General features: G+C 42.9%; 1 protein-coding gene across 12 annotated transcripts in view; it reads right to left on the bottom strand.

Annotated features, from left to right (window-relative positions):
* ZBTB20 (zinc finger and BTB domain containing 20) overlaps nt 1-20,417 on the bottom strand; it is a 503,318-nt gene that overhangs the window by 85,493 nt on the left and 397,408 nt on the right. The window contains exon 8 of one of the 12 annotated variants that reach the window (XM_075167007.1): nt 16,452-16,594. The exons of the other annotated variants lie outside the window; for them this stretch is intronic. The gene's annotated coding sequence lies outside the window, so the exon portion shown is untranslated. The remainder of the gene's footprint in view (nt 1-16,451; nt 16,595-20,417) is intronic. 12 annotated transcript variants of the gene reach the window in all.

The following is a 20,417-nucleotide window of genomic DNA, read 5'->3' as shown; positions in this document are numbered from 1 at the left end:
AGTCAGAGACTGTGTGTTGAATAAGTGACAGAAACATTATGAACACAAGTGTTCTCATGTCAGATTCCTGATGTAGCCATATAGCTTGTGACACCTACTGCTGACTGCAATGATATTCAGCCTGATTAGAAGTGATGCTATCATATTCCTTACTTGCTTCGCAAAGAATATCTTCAAGAAGCTGTGTCATTTCCAGAATCCAGAGTGGTCCCTACCATGATCTCACCTTAAATCAACAAAGTTACGGAGCTGCCACTTGCTCATTCTAATGAGTGAAACAGGTAAGTGCCATTCAGAGTCAGCCAGGAGTCTGCATGAATATGGAAAAGAGAGGCAGGAGGGTAGCAGAAAGTGAGAGAATAATCTTTTATACTGAATTAAAAATGAAAAAAAAAAATTAATGAAAATTTTAACTGCTTTCACATTTTTCTGGTATTTCATCTCATGTAAAAAAGGAGAATTAAAATTCACAGAAATTAAAGTAACTGAATAACAGGGGGTTATTTTTAATTAAACAATAAAAACATTTCCCCATTTGCTTTTTTTTCTGCCTTGAAAAAAAAATGAGAGGAAGGAAAAGAGAACATTTTCAGTTCTTTTACTTTTCTTTTTTTGCAATCAATAATGAGCGTTTTTTGACCAATTCTTCCAGTAAGCTATCTCATTGGATGCGATGTGGCAACAAAGATCTGTTACCCATTGTGGTTTCAGGGCTGAGAATGGATTGGATCGTCTTCTCTGTTATTTTAGCCCCAAAGTATATTTTAAATAGCCTTAAAGAGAATGAAAATTCTTCTCATACCAGCGACAGGCAGAATGACTTTCATGTTTCCAACAGTTTTTGCTTTTTTCTCCTTCCGAGTAATTTTTTTTCTCCTTTGCTTGCACAAATGCAAGGGGATAGCCTGGTTTGAAAGATGTCAGAATACGACACTCAGTGATTCATCAATCAACAAGAATACCCAGACATGGGTTTTTAGTAAGCAGTGAGTGCCATGGAGTTTACTTCCACGTACTTCATTCAAATCGGAGACAAATCAGCCATACAAAGCCAGTTTGAAGGGCTAGCTTTTTTTTTACATCTTCTTAAAAGCACGTATCTTCTTAAAAGCTAGTCTGACTGGTCCAGACTGGCATCATTTCAGTGCTTGGCCTTCAACGGCAACTCAGAAATTATCTTTTGTCTCACTCTATCTTCCCAGATTGGTTAGGACTAGGCATGTGTTTTGAAAAGAAAATCAAAGTCCTTTAGAAAAATGTTTTTTCTTTCTTAATAGAAACCAACCAGAATTTTACCTTGGCCAAAGGATTTTATCAAGATTCAAGAGAACACTAATACCTTCAAAGTGCGAAGAACTCATTACACTCACACTCAGTGCTCTTGTAGCATCAGTAACAAGCATTATCAGAGTTATTTCACAGGTAAAAGAAGACAGAGAAATGACACAACATTTGAGATGAAGATGCAAGAATTCTTCATACTGAACTGCGTGAAACCCAAAGATAAAGGCAACCTTGCCACTTGCGCCTAATGATTTTGTAGTGTTTTACAGGTCCCGTTAATCCCATCTTCTCAGCTGCCCCTGAGATAGGAAACCATCGGCTGGTTTTAAAGTTGTTTGGAATAATTTGAAGCAAGGGGGTTAAGTGACCATTTCCAGGCTGCACCATGAGCAGGCAGTGGGTGAGGAACATGTCCAAATCGCGATGTTCCAGCCACCAGAGCAAAGAGAGGTACCGCTCCGGAGAGGGCTGGAAGAGAAACAACTTGAGAAAACTAACAGTACACTTACCCTAAGAAAGTTTTACCCTTCTCTTTGTTCTTTTGTCGGTAGAAAAAAAAATAGCTATGTGTGTCAGAAGAGCTTTCTCTCGCCTAATTAGGCCTCCCTTTCGTTATGCCCTGAACACTGGAGTTTTAATCCTGAGCACAGAGGGGCCTTGGGCAGAAAATTTGGCCAGCCTTTTTCACAAAGTCTGAATGTGTTCAGACCTTTCAAAACTGTACCAGCCCCCCTCTAACCTGAAGATTAAGCAGTACATTTTCAAAGCCATAATGAGCTAAGCCCACTGGCCTCCTGTGAGATAGGAAACTACCCACTGCTTGAGAAGCCACAGTCCATACTACACAAGGTGAATTACTGCTACTCTTTGTGTTACATTCTTAACATAATCTGGTATTTCCCCATTTGTCCTGACCTTATGGACCATTGCAGACTACATTTGTTTCTCTTTTCTGTCCTTTAATAGCTTTATGATGCTTCTCTTTTCACACTACTTTCTGTGTCTCTTCTCAAGACCTTTTCTCCTATATTCCCATCTCTTTCCCTCTTTGTAACTGGATCTTCACCTTTACCCACATATTTCTTTCACTTCTGTCTCATCTACTCGGGAAGAAAAAGAAATCCACTGTCTCTGCATACTGCTTCTCCTCTCTATTCACCCATTTCTTCTGCCACCATTAATTCCTCACATCTCACTTCAAATTCCACTACTCACCTTCCCATACCTTCAAACTGTACTCTGGGTGTCAAAAATTCACCATCGATCAGCAAAGTTTATTAATACCAAGCATGGGGAGAAGATTTCTGACAGTAGAGGGCTCCTTAATACATCAGACAAAGGCATAGCTGATGTTAGACAAATTCAGATTCAAAAGAAGTGAAATGGACTTTAAAACCTTCAGAATAATTGACTTAAATATGTGGTCATTCCCTTACTTAAGGACTTTCAGATTACCTGTCTTTCTGAAAGATATGTTCTAGCTCACCAGAAGATAAGAGCTTTAAGAAATTCAGTAGGCTTTATCATGTGAAGGAAACCAGATGGGATTATCAGAAGGGCCCTTGCTGCTTGACCATCTTCAGAGATGAAAAGGCACCAGTGTCCAATCTGTCTCGGACTCTGCTTGGCAGTCTCATCTCTTGTTCCCACCTGCTAGTAGATGTTGGATAGTTTGGGACAACTCCTCCCCTCTTCAGCTACAAGGATATTTCTCCCTGTTTGTGGGGGTTACCCTTTCCCAAGCTGGGGCTTCATGGCTGCCTTAAAAATGGTGATTGTGTGGATCTAAACAAATGCATTCCCCTACCATCCATCTGTACAAAGAGAGAAAAACAGAGCAGCTTCTACTTTTCAAGAGCCTTTTCTCATTTTACAGCTCCAGTCCCTGCCCCAGCTTCTGCTCAGGGCTTTTCCAGATTGCCTCCAATAAAACTGACCTAGTTCTCCTTGGCTCACTGAGGTCCCCAGAAGCATCACTAAGAGCTCCAGATTAATACATTTTTTCTACTACATGTTCGAAGGATCTTAGCAGCCACAGAGCTGTTAGGCCCAAGACACATGAAATTATCAATGACTCAATTTACATTAAATTACCATTTGGAAATTTATCTTCTTAATCATATCTATGAGAATATACAGTCATGTCTTAACTACGGTACAACTGATAGATATGGAACCAAACAGCATCGAATACGTGGACTTTTCAAGGTCTGTTTAAATTCATTCTAAACTGTGGGTTTATGGCATCGCAAAAATTTACTGAAAAAACATGAGTTAATATTTGTCCAGTTCTTTCACATGAGAAGTGCCGTTACCGTTGTCAAAAAGTCTACTGTGGGTTTAAGTAGCTGTGAGAATGCAAAACAGTTTAAAATGTGAATAGCTTTCGTAACTAATAGCAAGTAGGCAATATAACAGATGGCAACTCACATGGAAGATAAACCACATCTTAATAACAATAACTTACATTCAGAGGGGTAGCGTTTCCTAGCGGTTAGAGCACGGGACTGGGATCCTGGATCCCCAGGTTATCCTCCTGGCTCTGCCACTGACTCGTGTGTGAACTTAGAAAGTCACTCAAAAATCTCTGTGCCTCAGTTTCCTCATCTGCAAAATGGAGATAGTTCTTACAAATAGCACCAGACCACCCAGGAGGAGGCTCAAGTTGTTAGTTTTTGTAATAAGCATCATTTTGAGACAAATGAAGGTACAGAAGAGCAGTGTTTGCTGATGCCATTATTCAGCCCTTGATCAAATTGCAAAGCGGTTACTTTGCTCAACACTGAGCGACTACAGCCATCCCCGGAGTGAGAGGTGGCTTAACTATGCTCCATACCCTTATGGTACGGTTCAGGCCAGGAAGTGAATATTGCCCTGCCCAAGTGACTCTTCAGAGGGCATTCAAGCAGGCCAAATATAATTACCTTCGTTGAAAGGTAATTCAACCTTTGGACATTACCAGGACATTATGCAATCTTTAACGGCGGTCTGAATCTCTATTTTATATCTCCAAGAAAAGGGAGCACCTACAGCTCTTCAGGTTTCTGTCATCATTAGTTGGCACATTATTTAGTTTTGATGAGAAACAAGATTGCTTCTCTCTCTCTGACTCTGCTTTGTGCAGCTCTACAGAGTTTCACAAAGGTCCTCCAAAGCAAGCACCAGAAGTCTTATGCTGTCTGACATGAGCATAATACAAAATGAATAGGCTGCAAAATAAATGTTCCCCTTTGCTTTCCACTATATATCAACTTTTACTTTTTTTTTTTTTTGGTATGAGTGATGGATTGAATTTTTAACTGTATGAGTAGTAGAGACTCTACTCGGAAAGGGTCCATTTTTGCCATGCTTTCCAGACAGAGATTTCCCCCTGACTTTGGTGAGAATTTCATGAAAACAGAAGTTAGAGAATTGGACCAGGAGGGAAAAAATGGCTGGTTACAGAGAGGAAGATTCTTTGCAGGGTACACCCTGGTGCTTCAGCAACGCGCAGGCAATGGCACAAACTAAAGCTCAAAACCAGCTTGCTGGCTTGTCTCATTAGTGGGAAAGCTGCCTCAGATCAGCTCTGTCTTGCTCTCTCCAGCTGTATAGGGTTATTGTGGCACTGATAATTTTCTGTGGCTTCTGAAGATTGTTGGGATATATTTCAACAAGCCAAAAAAAAAAGGTCACAAACAAAATCTCTCTCTCTATATATATATATAAAAAGAACAGCTGATCTCACTGAAGAAGACTCTGGCTCTTCCTACACAGAGTTTTCAGTGGTATTTCCTGATTCTCCAGCCAAAGAAATCATCACTAAACCCTTTTTTCTGGGAGGAGGGAACAAAAATTATTTCTCACGCTAGCTCTGTAGGCTTTATGGGATATGTAGTTGAGATTAACAGGTCAAAGAGTTTGAGGAGTCCTATTTAAAAGACTGCCTAAAGAATATTCTATGTAACTAACTTAACTGCTCTCCAGATGGTCAAAACTGAAAAGGGCATCTGAGCAAAAATCAAGTTTTGGAAAGTGCCATGAGAAATTTTACCCAGAGGATGTGGATTCTGCTTCTGCTGGCTTCAGTGGAAACAGAATTACTCTGATTTATTAATTATTTTTTAAAAAAACCCTGAAGTTCATACAAAGAAATGTCTGGAAGTTCCATGTTGTTATTTTCAAAAGAGATGAGCTCCAATCACAAAATCTGGATCTGGATGCCTAACAGCGCCAGAAGTTCAGGAGAGTTTGGACCGACAAGGCTGGCTCAGGCAAGTGTTGAGTGTTTTCCCAGGATTTTTTGAAGGCCAATAGAAAGGTTTCAAAGAGGAGAGAGGCATGTGCAACATGGCAGAGTTACAAAAAAACATCGCTTGGAATTTCCTGGGTTTTGCGAGATTAAAATTGTAAGTCTAATTAGTTTAAGGAAATTAGCTCTTTGTAATTTTCATTTGTATTGGAGAAACACGAAAAATTAAAAATAGAATGAGAATGGAAAAATTAATGGGTTTCGGTAATTAGTTAATCAAAAAATGCTCCTGTCTTAGTGTGACTGCCCAACACACATTAAAAAAGAAAAAAAAAGAAAAAAGTAACCATGACTCTCCTCATACTTTCCAAAATAATATAAGCTTCACCTCCGAGCTTGGAACAAGTACTTGACATTTCAACTCAGCTCATTTTTTAGCGGTAAGCCACTGAAATCGGTGTTTAGGTTGAAATATCATCTCACCATAACATTAATACAGACATAGAATAAATACCTGCATCCCGGCAAAAATAAACCCAAATTTGTTCCTCCTACTGGCCACATCACATTTACATGAGTTGCACGCACTAACGAAATGTTAAATGGAAGGGAAACCTCTTCTGAGAGCAGACCTTTTCACCAAGTGCTGAACGGGGGATCTCTGACATCTGAAAGCAGCAGGACAACTTATTACACTGTAGGAAAATGCATTTCTCTTGACAGTGGTGATCCAGTCAGGCCCCACAAGCCACACACTGGTGCACTAAAGAGACATGTGTTAGACAAGCTGTTTTGTCCCTTGGCTATCACCCTCCCGAGCGCTGAATAGATCCGGATTGGGCTGGCTTAGAAAAAAAGTCAGATGAAAGCAGTGAAGTTAAGCCAAGTCAAAACACAACTTTGGTGCAATTCGAGTCCAAGTTATGCTAACAAAACTTTAGCAGCAACGAGCCTGGCCTTCTCTGCCCAGCCCAGGGCCACACTTTCAGACGTTAGCTGCAGCGCTTGGCTTTCAGCTTTCCGCAGCTCTTATTTAATGAGGTAGCTAAATACGTATTTTATCATTATTTGAACTTAGAATAACTTTGAAATAGAATAATCTACTCTGCAGACATGAAGTTGAAGAAGCTTGAGGAGAACAGTTTTTCCTTTAAATAAAGATACTGAGCAACAATCCGCTGAAATGGCCAAAAACTTGAAAGAAGCCTTCTACCTCGCACTTAACATAGCTCTCGAACTTCAGCCTTACGGTTGAGCTGTTTACTGATTGTCAAGTCAACTAAATTCACAGGCGGCTACCAGAACGAGCTCACAAATAAATACCCACAGCGAGGACTGCTCAGAGCACTGGAGCATGCGTAGAGTAACAGGGAACATCATGTACCGTGCATGAACAGCACACAGTTTTTAAACATTTGTAACACTTATTTCAAAACCAAATTTCTTCCAACGAAGTCTGTAATTCCTTCCTCAGGACCATGAATATGCCTAAGCACAAAACGTTAAAACAGAGCTGGTTTCAAGTTGCTAGAGGAAGAGAGAAAAGGAAAGAAGCCTCAAAATGTTCTCTCTGGTCAAAGACTCTCTTACTTCTCGTTGAGATGACTGGCAAAAACGAAATAAAAAGAAACGGTCTGCTGTTGAGAGCGAAGAAGAGATATTCATAATTTTCTGGAACTGGAGGCATATACAAATAAAGTTTCGGACTGCAGGAGTCATCTCAACTCAGCTCTCACGTCTCCACTACCATGAGCGCGCCCTGCCTGCTACAGAGGGATGCTGCGCTGTGCAAGAACACGTTCTGGGGTGTCTGCTTTCCAACACTGATTCAAAGGGATCACCCTAAATCCTGATGTTCTAGCTCTGTTTTTCATTAACCCCTTCTCAGGAAAACCTGCACTGACTTCAGTGGGAAGGTGAGTTCAGTTAGATGAGAAATAAGAAACACCACCACCTAGCAGGGAGACCTCGATGTGGTTCAACACACCTACAGGATGGCTGAAACACAGTTGTTTCTGGATTTGCGACAAAAAAATCTCTAATCTGTATTTGCCTCACTTACAAGACTGCTTTTGTACGCTGGCCCAAGTATACACCAGAAAGGAAATGCTAAAACTTATAGATCCTCAGCGATGCTAATGGGAATATCAGCACAAAATGCATATAAATCGCGTACACAAAACTCGCCCGTACTTTCCCCTGGAGTGTGGCGATCGGCCGGCGCACAGCCGGCTGCTGAACAGTGCAAGTTGGTGGAAGGACTGGCCGGCCAAAGCATCTACCTCTGACGGAAAGTGTCAGTAACTCCTTTGTGTCTCTACAGTGCAAACAGGATTTCGGCTTTGATGATCTTACCAAATTCAGATGAAAAAACCACCGAGTTCCACAAAAATACAGCAGTAATTACAGAGGGAGCAAAGTTGTGTAAAAAGCTCATTTTCTGGTTTGCTTGCCAAAGTATATTACAATTCAGGTTGCACAAAACTGAAGCAAACAAACAAAAAACCAAACACTCTAAATTCCTTCCAAACAACCTAAATGTCCCCCCTTCAAACCCTCTCGTTTTGGAATGTTTTTAAGGATTTTCCCCCCTTTTCCTTTAGAAATCAGTTCTTAACAATTGTCAAAATAAATCCTTAGTTCAAAAACACAAATGAAAACATTGCATAGGAAAGTATCAAACCAAAACACTACCTCTCTTTTAGAAAGACAGTCCTTTTTTCTTGCAATGATTTAACACATTTGATAGCCATTCATTGTTTCTGTTGACGTGACTTCGCATTGTCAGGCAAAAAGTTTTGCGGCGGTGTTTATCTAAATAAGGTATTGCTAAAGACAGCACAAATAGGGAAAAAAGTCATCTCCCTTCACTACAATGCGACTCTCTATCAGAAATATTGCTGCCATAAGGCTTGTCTACTTGGCTGTACACCTCCGATTGCTAGCTGCTGGCTGGCTCCCTCCGTCCTATTATTAGGCACCAGCGTTCTGGTACAGGAAACTTTTATGGGTGCCGTACACAAAGCACGTCTAATTTCTACCTCGCACTTCATCCTCTATTCCTTCAGCACGGTATTTCATTTTCTTACAGCCTTAACTTCCCCCGTTTGCTCACCCAAATGCTGAAAAGCCCAGCATATCGCTGGGATCGCTACCTGACAGCTTTTCAAACTTGGTGTGGAGAAGGTGCCCAAATGAAATAAATAAGGAGAGGAAAGTTTATGAAAGTGAAACAAACGGCGCGGAGTGGCAGGAGCGGCAGTAGGCAGCTCTCTACTCCTCCTTAGGCTGACACAGGTGTATCCCAACTTCACCCGCTCAGGCAGGAGAGACGGAGGGACATACACGAGTGTGTACGGACACGGCGAGTAGGGACGGAAAGGGCGAAGGAAGAGAGAAATAAAACTGAAAGGTGTTATTTATTTTTACAACTCGACAACGAACTTCGATTTTGGCAGAGGATTAAAAACAGCCCTGGGAAATGATTAAGGTTTTTTTTTTCCTGTTCTATAAAACTTCAGCACAAAAAGAGAGATTATAAAAGGGATACGCTCTCACGGGCACACATAAAACGGGGGGAACTGGGGAGAAGGAAATGAAAGGAAAAGAAAACAAACAGCCTCCTAACAGGCCCATACTGCTAACGGGAGTCCAAATAAAGAGTCATATGATATCTGATAGTGCAGGACACGTCGCCAGGAGCTGGAGCGGATTGCCTGCAGGAAGAAAGAGCCAGTGTGTTACTGCTCAAAGAGCTTTTCTTTCCCCTTTTTTTATTTTTTTTGCCCTCTCTCTCTTTTCTCCCGTACTGTGAATGTGCTACTCTCAGGTCAGGTCCGTGAAGAGTCCCCGAAAGACAGCTATCGTCTTTCTCCCTACTTCTGGAAGCAGTGACAGCCGCTGGAAGATGCCTTCGAGTTGAGATTGAGGGGGCCCAAATCTAGGTTTCAGCTCTGTTATGTCCTCCCTCTTCTGTCACCATCTCCACGGTTGCAGATACAAAATGCTCACAAAAGCATGTTAGATTTAAAAAAAAAATTAAAGGGGGTGGGGGGGGGAGAAAAAAGATTCAGTCAGAAAAAAAACGAGACTGCTTATCCTATGGAAAACTTCAAAGACCAAGTCCCATTTCTGTGCTCTTTTGTTTACTTTTCCTGTGATTTTTTTTTTCTTTTTGGAGAGTGAGAGAGCAAGAGAGAAAAGTCACAGAAAACATTCAGCCGATGAAAAACATCAGGAGTTGGGAAAACTCTCCGGAGGAACAAGGAAAGCAAGGATTTAAAATAAAAGAAAGGCATTTGTAATTTGCCAAAAGTTCCTCTATTCGTTATGTTTGCCAACAGAGGCGACTAGCTCTTTTTGGTGGTCCATCCCTCTCTGTCAAGCATTTCGCATTAAACTGGGGAGCCGCAAAGTACTTTCGACTCGACAACGCCATTGCTGCTACCCATGGAAATGCAGAGGACCTGGGTTACCTGCAGTGAAGGTACCTGCGCTCAGAGCAGGGGACTTGAGCCCATCACGACCCCCCAACTTCTGCTGGGGAAGCTGTGCCCACCACAGCTTTGGAGAGGGAAGAGCCCCGGCTAATGGAGCTGGAGGGCTGCAAGTCCCCAGTCTAGATACTGGTACGAAAACAAAACTATGTTTTAACTGGCGGTTTCACTTGTCGTGGACGGTTTCCCTTCACTTTTGCAAGGGACGGGCTGTATCCTGCAGGACTTTTTGCCGCTGTAGGGTAGTGGCGTTCCTAAAGTGGCGCAGGCAGAGCCCAAGGATGGATTTTCCCCCCTTCATCATATCAGGATACGTAAACGGACTAATTCTCTGCGTACACTTACACAATGCATAGATGTTGCTTAAAAACAGTGCCACAGATACATATGCGATACCTATGTAGCTGTAACAGATGACCTCTTCTGAGGGAAGCCTGCAGCATGAATATAAAAATCAAGGTATTGTAGCAATAATGCCCTGCATCCAGAAACAATTGTTGTAACTCTATAATGATTTGATCTAGTTCTGCATATTGTGCGCCTATGATTTTAGGGGGGTATAATATACAGCTTCCTCTCTTGTTTTCTGTACCACTGCTACATGATGCAGTTTTTAGATCGGTAATTTGTCAAAGCCAGGAAAATACAAATCAATAAAGGAAGGAAGGCAGAATTTGGCTAAAGAAAGCACTTCCTTAAGCTACTGAATTTGCAACAGTATATATTCTCAAACATCCTAACCATTGTACAGGAGACACTGTAGAGAAGATATCCTGTATGTTATACAGGATACTGTATACTATATGCGATATACTGTACACTATATGCAATAAAATTCCAATCTAAACATCTCCTTAAATGTGATGCATTATTCCCTTCTATATTACGTTTGCCTTTTCCACGTACAAACAGACAAAGAGTGTATCTATAAGAAATACATTCAGAAGAACAAAAAATCTACAGTGCAAGGAGGTCTATCCCGAAATCCTCAATCTGGGGCTCGATTAAAGAACTAAACTCAGAAGGTGAAATGGAGCCATTTGAGAGAGGGTCCCACCGAACAGGAGGAACAAGCACACAAACAAACAAACAAACAAAAAAATCCCTGAGCTCCGACTAATCATTTGAGCTGCCAATGAGAGGTGACTTTTAGACAGATGGTCAGGGAAAAGCTGGGTCCGTGGACACAGACGTTAGTGCCCCATCTGTATTTTAGGATCCTAGCTTCAACAAGCCATTACCAACTTTTTTTCTAAGTGACAGAAAGTGAAAGATTTCTGTTCCCACTCATTTCTTTCTTTTCCACTGAAACCACCCCATTTCCCTCTTTTTTTTCCCCCCACTAAGAATTTGTTGTTTGATTTTTTTAAGTAAACAGAAACTGTTTGCAGTATAACTTTTATGCCAAAAAAAGAAAAAAAAGAGGCTAGGTAAGTTGGCAAAACAGCAATTGGATTTAAAGAGAGAGTTTTTTAAAAGGGAGAAAAGAACGACACATCAAACTCACTTGGTCTTGTCCCCCTTCCATTCCTGTTCTTATTAAATCCAAATTATAATTTGGAGGTAAGGGAACTGCATTTCCTTTCAATCTATTTTGTTGCTGCCACGCATTCTGTGCTTTGCTTCTCTCTCTTTCTTTTTAGGAGGGGGGGAAAGAAAAAAAAATTCCCTAATAAAAATAGAAAAACATATCTCGGGCGTTAAGCTCGCTCTCCCCCTTCCTTTGTAAAGAACTCTTTGTTCTCTAGTGAAAATGCTGAAAAAAATCCCCGGGCTCCCTGAAACAAGTGCAAAACACTTAGAGGCTTTTGGGCTGGCGAGGAGCCAGAAACCCTCCCGCTGTCTGGTTAGGAAGAGAGGAAAGAGAGAGAGAGAGAGAGAGAGAGGAGAGAGAGGGAAAAAATTGGAGCTTCCTTTAATAGACATAGGAAGCAGGTCCTTTTTTTTTTTCCTTCCCTTTTTTCCGTTTTTTCAAAACTGGCGGTCAAGCGTTAAGTAACTCCCTGTCTAAATCCACCTGCTGGAAATGAACTTGGGTAACCCCCCCAGGGGTGCACAAAGAGGAGACACAGTAACACACTCCGGCTCTTCTCCCACCCGCCCCCTCCCCGCTGCCCTGCTTCCATTCTCCCTGCTCCCCGCACGCCGATGCCCACGGCTCGCGCTCCCCCTGCCACCACCACCACACGTACCAAAATAAACGCTCGCTCCGTCTCCTTAAAGAGCGGGGGGGGGAGAAAAAAAAAGAAAAAAGGGGGGAGAGGAAAAAAAAGCTTTTTTCCATCTCGGTTGCGACAGTGATAAGGGGTAGGGAACATCTCATACCTGGTGTGAATGCTAATCAGCCAGGAGTTCTCCTTTTTTCCCAAGACAGGGAACTGTTTCCTTCCAAATTTATTAGAACCTCCTCCACTGCCTCTTTGAAAAACCTTCTTTGTCACCCTCTTCCCAAGTCCTGATACTTCTTTAAAAAAAAAAAAAAAATGGCTTCGGAGCTCCTTCTATTCTTGATATTGATTCTCTCTCTCTCTCTCTCTCTTTCTCCCTCTCTCTTTCTCTCTCCCCCCCACCCCCCCACCCCTCCTCCTTTCTCCTGTCTCTGTCTCTTCTGAGTGGTCTATTGATAAGTCCCTAGAGGCACTGGGTCAGCCTGCCCGTAGGAAACCAGACACAATGCACAAATCTCCGAGTGCCATTCTGCCATCAGCAAGCAGACCACGTTTAGGAGAGAGGAAAAAAAAACCACACACACACACAGTAGAGCAAAAGACAGAGAGAGAGAGAGGGAGAGTGTGAGAAAAAGACTGATTGGAACAGGAGGGAGGGAGGGAGGGAGGGAGCGAGAGAGCGAGGGAGAGAGAGCGACACTGCCAGTCAGGTTAATCATCCCTACTTTAATTAGCTGTTCGGCTTAGACATAAAACAATTGAATTTGAATGATCTGTCAGTGGGCTCGGCTGAACCAAAGGGGAAATGCGAATATTACAAAAAAGACTGTTGGTGTATTCAGATAAGCTCGCCGGGAAAATCCTCAAAGGATAACTATTAAAACTTACCACCGAACAAAAAGTACAGATTCAAATGGCATTCTAGAGAGGCCCTCTCCAAAAAGCTGGGAGATCCCTTCCCTCTCTTTTTTACGCACCACCGCAGCTCTCGCCGAAATAAACATCCGCGCCTTCCCGCAGCCTTCAAACACTCACTACCTGTCCTGCGGGGTGGGGAAGGCAGGGCAGGTTTGCCTGCTACTGCGGTTCGGTTCAAGCCAGACCGTGCTGCCCTTCAGTTGAATTTTCCTGCTGGATCACTGGAATGTTACGATTCTGGAACTACACAGGCTCCGAGAGCACATCCTTGCCATGGATGTCTGCACAGACACAGACAAATCGAGTACCTGCCGGATACAGACGGAGATGCTGTGAAAAGGCAATGCCGGGTATTGGGAATGGACAAGTCCCAGGCACTGTCGGGGGAGAAGTTATACCCCAAAATAGCTGGCAAAGCAATCTACTCCTTCTACCCTGGGTTGCAAAACGAAGTGCAGTTCAAATGGATGAATCCTGGCGATAACCAGCGCAGCGGCAGCGCTGCGTGGCGGGCACGGCAGAGATTTATGACACTTCTGCAAAGTCTGCTTCTAAAAAGGTGTGGGGCAGGCGGCCTCTCCCCCCGAGAGGGAAGGCGGCAGGTAACACGCTGCTGTGAGAGGGAGCTGCCGGCATGTTTAGCCCCAGACATCAGCCCCCTGCCCCGCCAGAACTTCCCCTTGTCAGACGCTGGGGACCTGCGTTGGGTTTCAGGGCACACGGGCTCTGTTGTCCCCTCCTGAGTGAACGGCAGCAAGGGGGGTGCGTGTGAATTTATTGTGCGAGGCAGGCATATTCTCCGCGTTTTAAATACGTTCTCTGTATTTCATATAAGGGTTGCAGCTCCAGCAGGAAATCCCTAATTCCTGATCAGCTCTGTGAACATCTGCCGTATATAAACTTTTAAATGGGCAGGCTAACCTGCAAGCGTCGCTCAAAAGCATGGGAAGAAAGTAGAGAAGGAATTCACAACTCGGCTGACTGCTGGCCTTTCAGAGGGAGCGCTGGGATTCCCCCCTCACTTTGCATTTTGGGTACAAATGCTTAAAGAAGCAGCGAAAACCAGACAGAAGCTCTACCAACTTCTCTACATTAATTTCATCATCTTTTCTACATACATCTCCAGGCAAAGCTATCACCAGTTTTTATGTATTTCGCCGTTAATGGAGAGGTGATGGCAGGTATCAATATTATTAATTCCTTCTATCACCCTCTGCCATAGGAAAAGCTGGGTTCCTGCCCTTTTCCACTTTTAAAAAGCCATGTGCTGGGTGGCTCTGTCCCATCTCCCCACCAGCCCGTTGGGGTCCGTTGACTCAGCACAGATGACAGGAAGAACTAACCAGGGTCAATAGGAGAGGGATGCATTGCAGAAGCAAATGGGACATTGGACTTAATGAGGTCTGCTAAATGCTATTTATGAGGCGTCTTCCCAGCCTCCCCAAAATACAAATTGCTCCCATTTGAAATATTACGGGATTATGGGAGGTAAGGCGCTACTGAAGAACAGAAAAGGAGATTTCCAAGAAATACAGTGCCATCAAAGGCCTCAACTCCTTTCCAGATGAGAAGATTTTGTAGAGCGCAGTGACACAGACAAGTAGTTTTCTCTTCCCTGGGTCAGTACCAAACTAATAATCCAGCAGGGTGCAAAACAGCTCTGGGCTGTGTTTCTAATGAAATATGCAGGGGACCTGACCACTTGATGCAGGGGTTCAGTGGAAGAAACAGTGTGCAGCCATGTAATTACAGGCTACGGTAACGGCACAAGGGGCCCTCGGTAAGGTTGCACAGACAACATTAACTGTGGCATTTCCTAACTTTTAAGTGCTTGACTTCGTAACATTAACATTATAGTAATGCATTTTCAATACAATTTCGCAGGGTTTTCTTTTAAAGCCAACTTAAAAATGGAATGCCATTCCGTGTTGCTGCTGATGCTGAGGTGGGTTAGCACCTGCGGAGCTGTAATACAGAACTTCACCACTTCAGCCAGCAGTGTCATCGGCAGCACGAGTAAAACGGTACTTACGAGGTGATCAACCACTGGAAGAGCATGAGGATACTTCATTCAGGGGTTTGACGGTGTCTTCCTGACAATGGAAATGCTGAGAGTCAGGAGCCCTAGGCTGACTTCCAAAGAGCAGAGCAAAGTGCACTGCCATGGGAAGGGACCCTTTGGTGCCTGGACCCCCAAACCTGCATCTCTTCTGTCACTGTCGGTTTTGCTTCCATCCCCTCCATTCAGTTGACTGCTGTTCCTCCTGTTTTCTAGCTTCCTCTCTCTCATGCTATTTCTCCTTCCCTGTACTACTCCTTGACACAGTCTGTTCCTCATCACACTGCCCTAAAATGAGCATTCCCTCAAATGCCTCTTCACGTCTCCTCCACCCCAGGCATGGATGGACCCTGGGCGCACAGGAAAGCAAGCTGCTTAGCATGGTAAATTAGGCCACGTGGCATTCCAGGCTGCCTTAACTAGACCACTTCTTGCAAGACTGTTTAAAACTAACTCGGGTATCATAATTTGCAATCCACAGTGTAGACATATCAAAATGTCCTTGTTCTCATTTCCAGTGCTTGCTGCCATAGCAACCCCTGGTCAAAAGGAAATTTCCATTGATATCAGAAGGAGCAGCATTTCACCCAGGTGAGTTTTTACTATGTGGCACATATTTTATTAGCATGTGTTCCTGATATGGTGATCCACAAATCTCCTATAGTGCTTAATGTAGAATGCGCTACTGTTAAGTCCTGCTCTCAGTAGGTCCCCTTCTGCTAGAAGCTGCACAAGTCAAAGACCTCCTGATTTCTATCTGAGTATCAACCAAGAGCAGACCTGGAGTCTAAAGGCAAAAGGCCAAGAGCAGCTCCAAAAAACATACAACATCTTCCCCTCCTAAGATTTTATCACAGATTTTAATTTGGATACATGATGGTGATAATCTCTCTCTTTGTGTCGCACCCTCTTGCTTGCTCTTCCTTCATACAAATCATTGCATGTATCAGGGAGGTTTAGCCAAAGAAGCGAGAACTGAAAGCTCAGTCTGATCAGTTGAAGGAAGTTTGCGGTTTGCTGTGGAAAAGGCAACCAGTGCTGCAGCAAGCTTTCAAGCTCTCACGTATGGTACCCACTCCACAAGAAGAAAATGTGGCTACAGAATTGGAACAGATCTTTAACTATGAGAACTGTACCTGGATTTGCCACTGGCAAATGGCAGGATTTATGAAAGGAAAAGCCACCACAACCGCTCCTCACTTTCTGACCTCTACAGGCATCACGTAACGCCAGCCAAAAGCAGGACACCAAACAACAGCAGGCTGGGAAGGGCCTGGAAATGGCACAGTACTCACCCCTTCAATGTATATGAAGTATTCTGCAGCGCAACTTGTAACACTCGGTACAGCTGACATGAGCTGACGTTAATGGAAAATCAACAGATCTGGGTGGCACAGAGAGGAATTTGGTTCCTTTGCAATGAAGGAGCTCTGTCTACCTGAAAAAACCATGTAATCTCAGGATAAGTTGTATAAATATATTCCTCTAGATTTATTGGCTTGTCTTCATAAACAGCTGTGAGTCTGTGCTTTTTGTTCAGAGATGTAAACCAGCACAGCATGTTGGAGAGGGTGAATATATGGTTATCATTCTGTACATAAGAAATCAGAAAAGAAGACTGGAAAGTCCACCTATTACAGAAATCTACTCCTTGCTTATCTTTTGGGTACGCAATCATTCCTAACTTGCACCGCTATACTTGGTAGACACCTTTGTAACCTAAGGTGAGAAAGGTACCATGCCTTGCATCTAACCTAGTTCATTTCTGTCACATATGTAATTTGGTTTTCTGGGGCAAAACAAACAAGCTTATTTCCTATTGCCTTGATTACCAGAGCTAGCACCCCTGTATATAAAACTACAGCAAACGTCCAGGACTGGCTGGTAAAGCACCTGGTACTGATACTGTGCAGTTCCCAAGGCAATTCCTTTCAGAGATTTGCTGACAATGGGGAAATCTAAATAGAAACATCAGAGGGGCTCCATATTTCTTCTCTCTTAGACAATCCAAATATAATGGCCTATTTTGTGGAAGAGCCTCTCTTTTTTAAAAAATTAAAATATTGCAAACTGGGCTATGAGACACATTTTTGTTCTTTTTTGTACACATTACTGCCAGCAATAAGATGCTGAAACGTGAGCCATGCCCTCACGGGCACCAGTGTAATCCCCTTGCCTTCACTGGAAAAGCAACAGTGCAACCTAGGGGAACTCTGTAAAACATCTGGTGGGGAAGACATAAGAAGAGCAAGACTCCCGCCCTTCTTCCTCTTCAGCTGCATTGGGTTGAAAAGTAACATTTCAAAAGTGTGTTTTCACAATGAATTAAGGAAATCTGATAGCTGGTTAAAAAGCATATAAATGAGGAGATGACTTTTGCAGGTGACGTTTTCTGTATGTTTATATGGGTGCTTATTGCGAAGGCCTCAGAAAATTTTTGAACACTGAAAACACTAACTCTCTACCTCGCTCTCTACTCTCTATCACGATCCATACTGTTGTTAGCAGATTGCATCTCTGCTTCAAAATTAAAATGACTTAAACAGCATCATGTGTTATATTCAGCCTATTCTACTCTGTTCTGTTCTATTTTATTATATGATTTTTGAAAGAAACATAAGTATCTCAGGGTGTCAGGAGGCTTAATTTTCTCTCATACTTTCATGGGAAGACAATTATAATTTTGATCTGAAGAACTTTAAAGCGGACGTCTGCCCCACTTCTGTTCTAAATGCTGACGTGAAACATGCTATATATCCCTCTTGCTAACTTTGGTCCTGTCACACATTCACGCATCTTATTTCCTGCATTTGGAGGCGACAGGCATTGTGCCTCTGCCTCCAGCCTTTCTTATCTAAAGACGTCTTGTTTCTGTAGGCTTTTCCATAGGCTCAATGCTGAGTAAAAGTTGTAATTATTTTCATACTCCTCATTCAGGACAAAACCTTTGAAGAACAACAGTATTACTAGCGGTCTGGGGAGTTGTACAGCCTCAGCATACCAAAACCATGAGATTCCCACCAAAATTGCCCCACGGAGGGCTTCTGGCCCTTCTCTGTCCAATGACTAATTTTGTCTCAAGGACAGCTGCAAGGGTCCCTACTCTGCATATACCACTTTCTCTCTTAGACTCGGATATAAATAGAGTGGGAAGCCAAAGAGCCAGAGGAGGGTGTAGAGTTCTGTCTCTCATCTGCAGCAGATCTGATTGTCCATCTTGTCCTTGGGCTGGGTGAAGCCGTGAGGAAAGAAGACACAGATAGGGTTGATCTCCACCTCCGCTCTCTCCACAGACACAGCTGCAGCTTGCAAGGGGACTGGAACAAGACCGGCTCAGGAAATGAAGAGTAGTGCATCACTCATTTTTCCTGCCTGTTTGCTCCTAATTACCTTGCAATACATTTCACTGGTAGCTTTATCATACAGAAAGACAGAAGATCCTTCTGGTTTCAGCACACAATGACTACTTTTAAAATGGCTTGCTATTCATTCTTGGGCAAGCCTCAGTCTCTTCCTCCCCCCCTCAAGTTCACTGCCTCTCATTCTGGGTTTGTTGAATTTTTTTGGGGGTGGGGTGTCAATTCTCTGATAATGTATCCCGATAAAAGGAAAAGAAGGGGCAGCAGAGGTGGCTTTCGCTTTCTTTTGATGAGATTGTGGCCACACTGACAGAAGTATCAAAAATCTCAATAATTTCATTTTGGCCAATACAACACCTCTTACAGGCTTGAGGTATGCAACTCCTGTGTAGCCCCCAGTACAAATCAACAGAGCCTCCTTCATACTCGTCTTCTAATATTTCTCTCTGACCTTAGGGAAACGGAGAATTGCTATAGGGCAATGAACTCTCATTTCGCCCTTGACATTTCTGCAATCCATCTCCCTGAGTTGGGAGACCCTTTCACAGGTCCGGAACCTCAGCAGCATAAGGAAGAATTAGTATAATTAAGAATTAGACACAGGGTCTCCAAAATGGGAATCATAACAATGACTAACGTCACAAGAGTGTTTTCAGAATTAATTCATATAAGTAAAGCACTTAGAAGATAAAAATGTAGGAGCTGCCACATCAGATTAGACCACTGCTCCATCTAGTTGAACATCCTGTGTGCAACAGAGAGCAGCGATAAGTGCAGGGTAGCAGACTTGGGGTCCCCTCTCTGTGCAGGAACAGGGTTCAGTCTAAGCATAGCCAATGCCAGGCCTTGGTTACAGCATTATTTTATGACTTAGGGGACATATTTAAGCCCCTACAACCCACTGTCGCTACACAAAGTGGTCTTGCAATTAAAGGAAAGAACCAGGCACAGCAAGAGTCTGGGACGGTGGCCGTACAATTCACTCCTGTGCAGGACAGCTTCTGATCAAGAGTTTCTGCTTATCAATGAGAGAACATAAAATTATTCTAAAAATCTCAAGTTTCAGAAACACAGTTTTCAGTTATTGAAAAAATGTGCAGTAGAATATAAGTACTTATAAAATGGGTACACAGAAGGACATACATGCACACGCAAACAAGCTGGTTAAAAAAGCAACCTGATCTTCACCGGCTCTGCTTTGAGCAGGGGTGAGGGTTGGACCCAGATGACTTAAGGAGGTCCTTTCTGATTTTTATTATTCCAGGATTCTGTGATTCCACAATTTTCCATTGCAGAGTTCTGTCACTGAGCATGAAACAACTTGTGGTAAACACAATTTTTAATGAAAATATTATTAGGGAAGTTTCTTGGGTCCAGGAAAGAAACTCTAGTTCAAAGCCAGAGAAAGAGGCTGACCCTAGAGCCTGATGATTACGGGTGTGATGAGGGAGACCTGGAAGGGAACAGGCTCCCACGCTCCATCACCCACTGGAGGAGTCCTGGCCCTTGAGCCATTAGCTCTACTGAGGTGGGTCTTTTGAAAACTCGTTTCTTTATGAAAAAGTTTCATAAAGTTTCATTCTCACACTCCAAAATTTCAAATGTTTTCACCATGGGGCATTCCTGTTTCCTGGCCAGCTCACCTATATGACTATGCATTCTGCAAGTACCTGCAGACCTTACATGACTGCTAACCTGAGTTGTGACAAAGGTAATGACAATCTTTCTGTGAAATTTCATTTCCTCAGATGGTTTGGCACCTTTATTTTAATTCTTAAAAATTTTTTGCTTTATGAAACAACCTTATCTGAAAAGTAAATGGATGGGTTTGGATGAGTTTGTCTTCATTTAAGAGTGGGGTTTTAAAATTTGTTTTTACTTTTGTATTAATCATGCAATGTT

Source organism: Calonectris borealis, chromosome 1 (assembly GCF_964195595.1).
Source record: "Calonectris borealis chromosome 1, bCalBor7.hap1.2, whole genome shotgun sequence".
Classification (NCBI taxonomy): domain Eukaryota; kingdom Metazoa; phylum Chordata; class Aves; order Procellariiformes; family Procellariidae; genus Calonectris; species Calonectris borealis.
The sequence above is the reverse complement of the archived record's forward strand: the minus strand, read 5'-3'. Positions and strand labels throughout refer to the sequence as shown.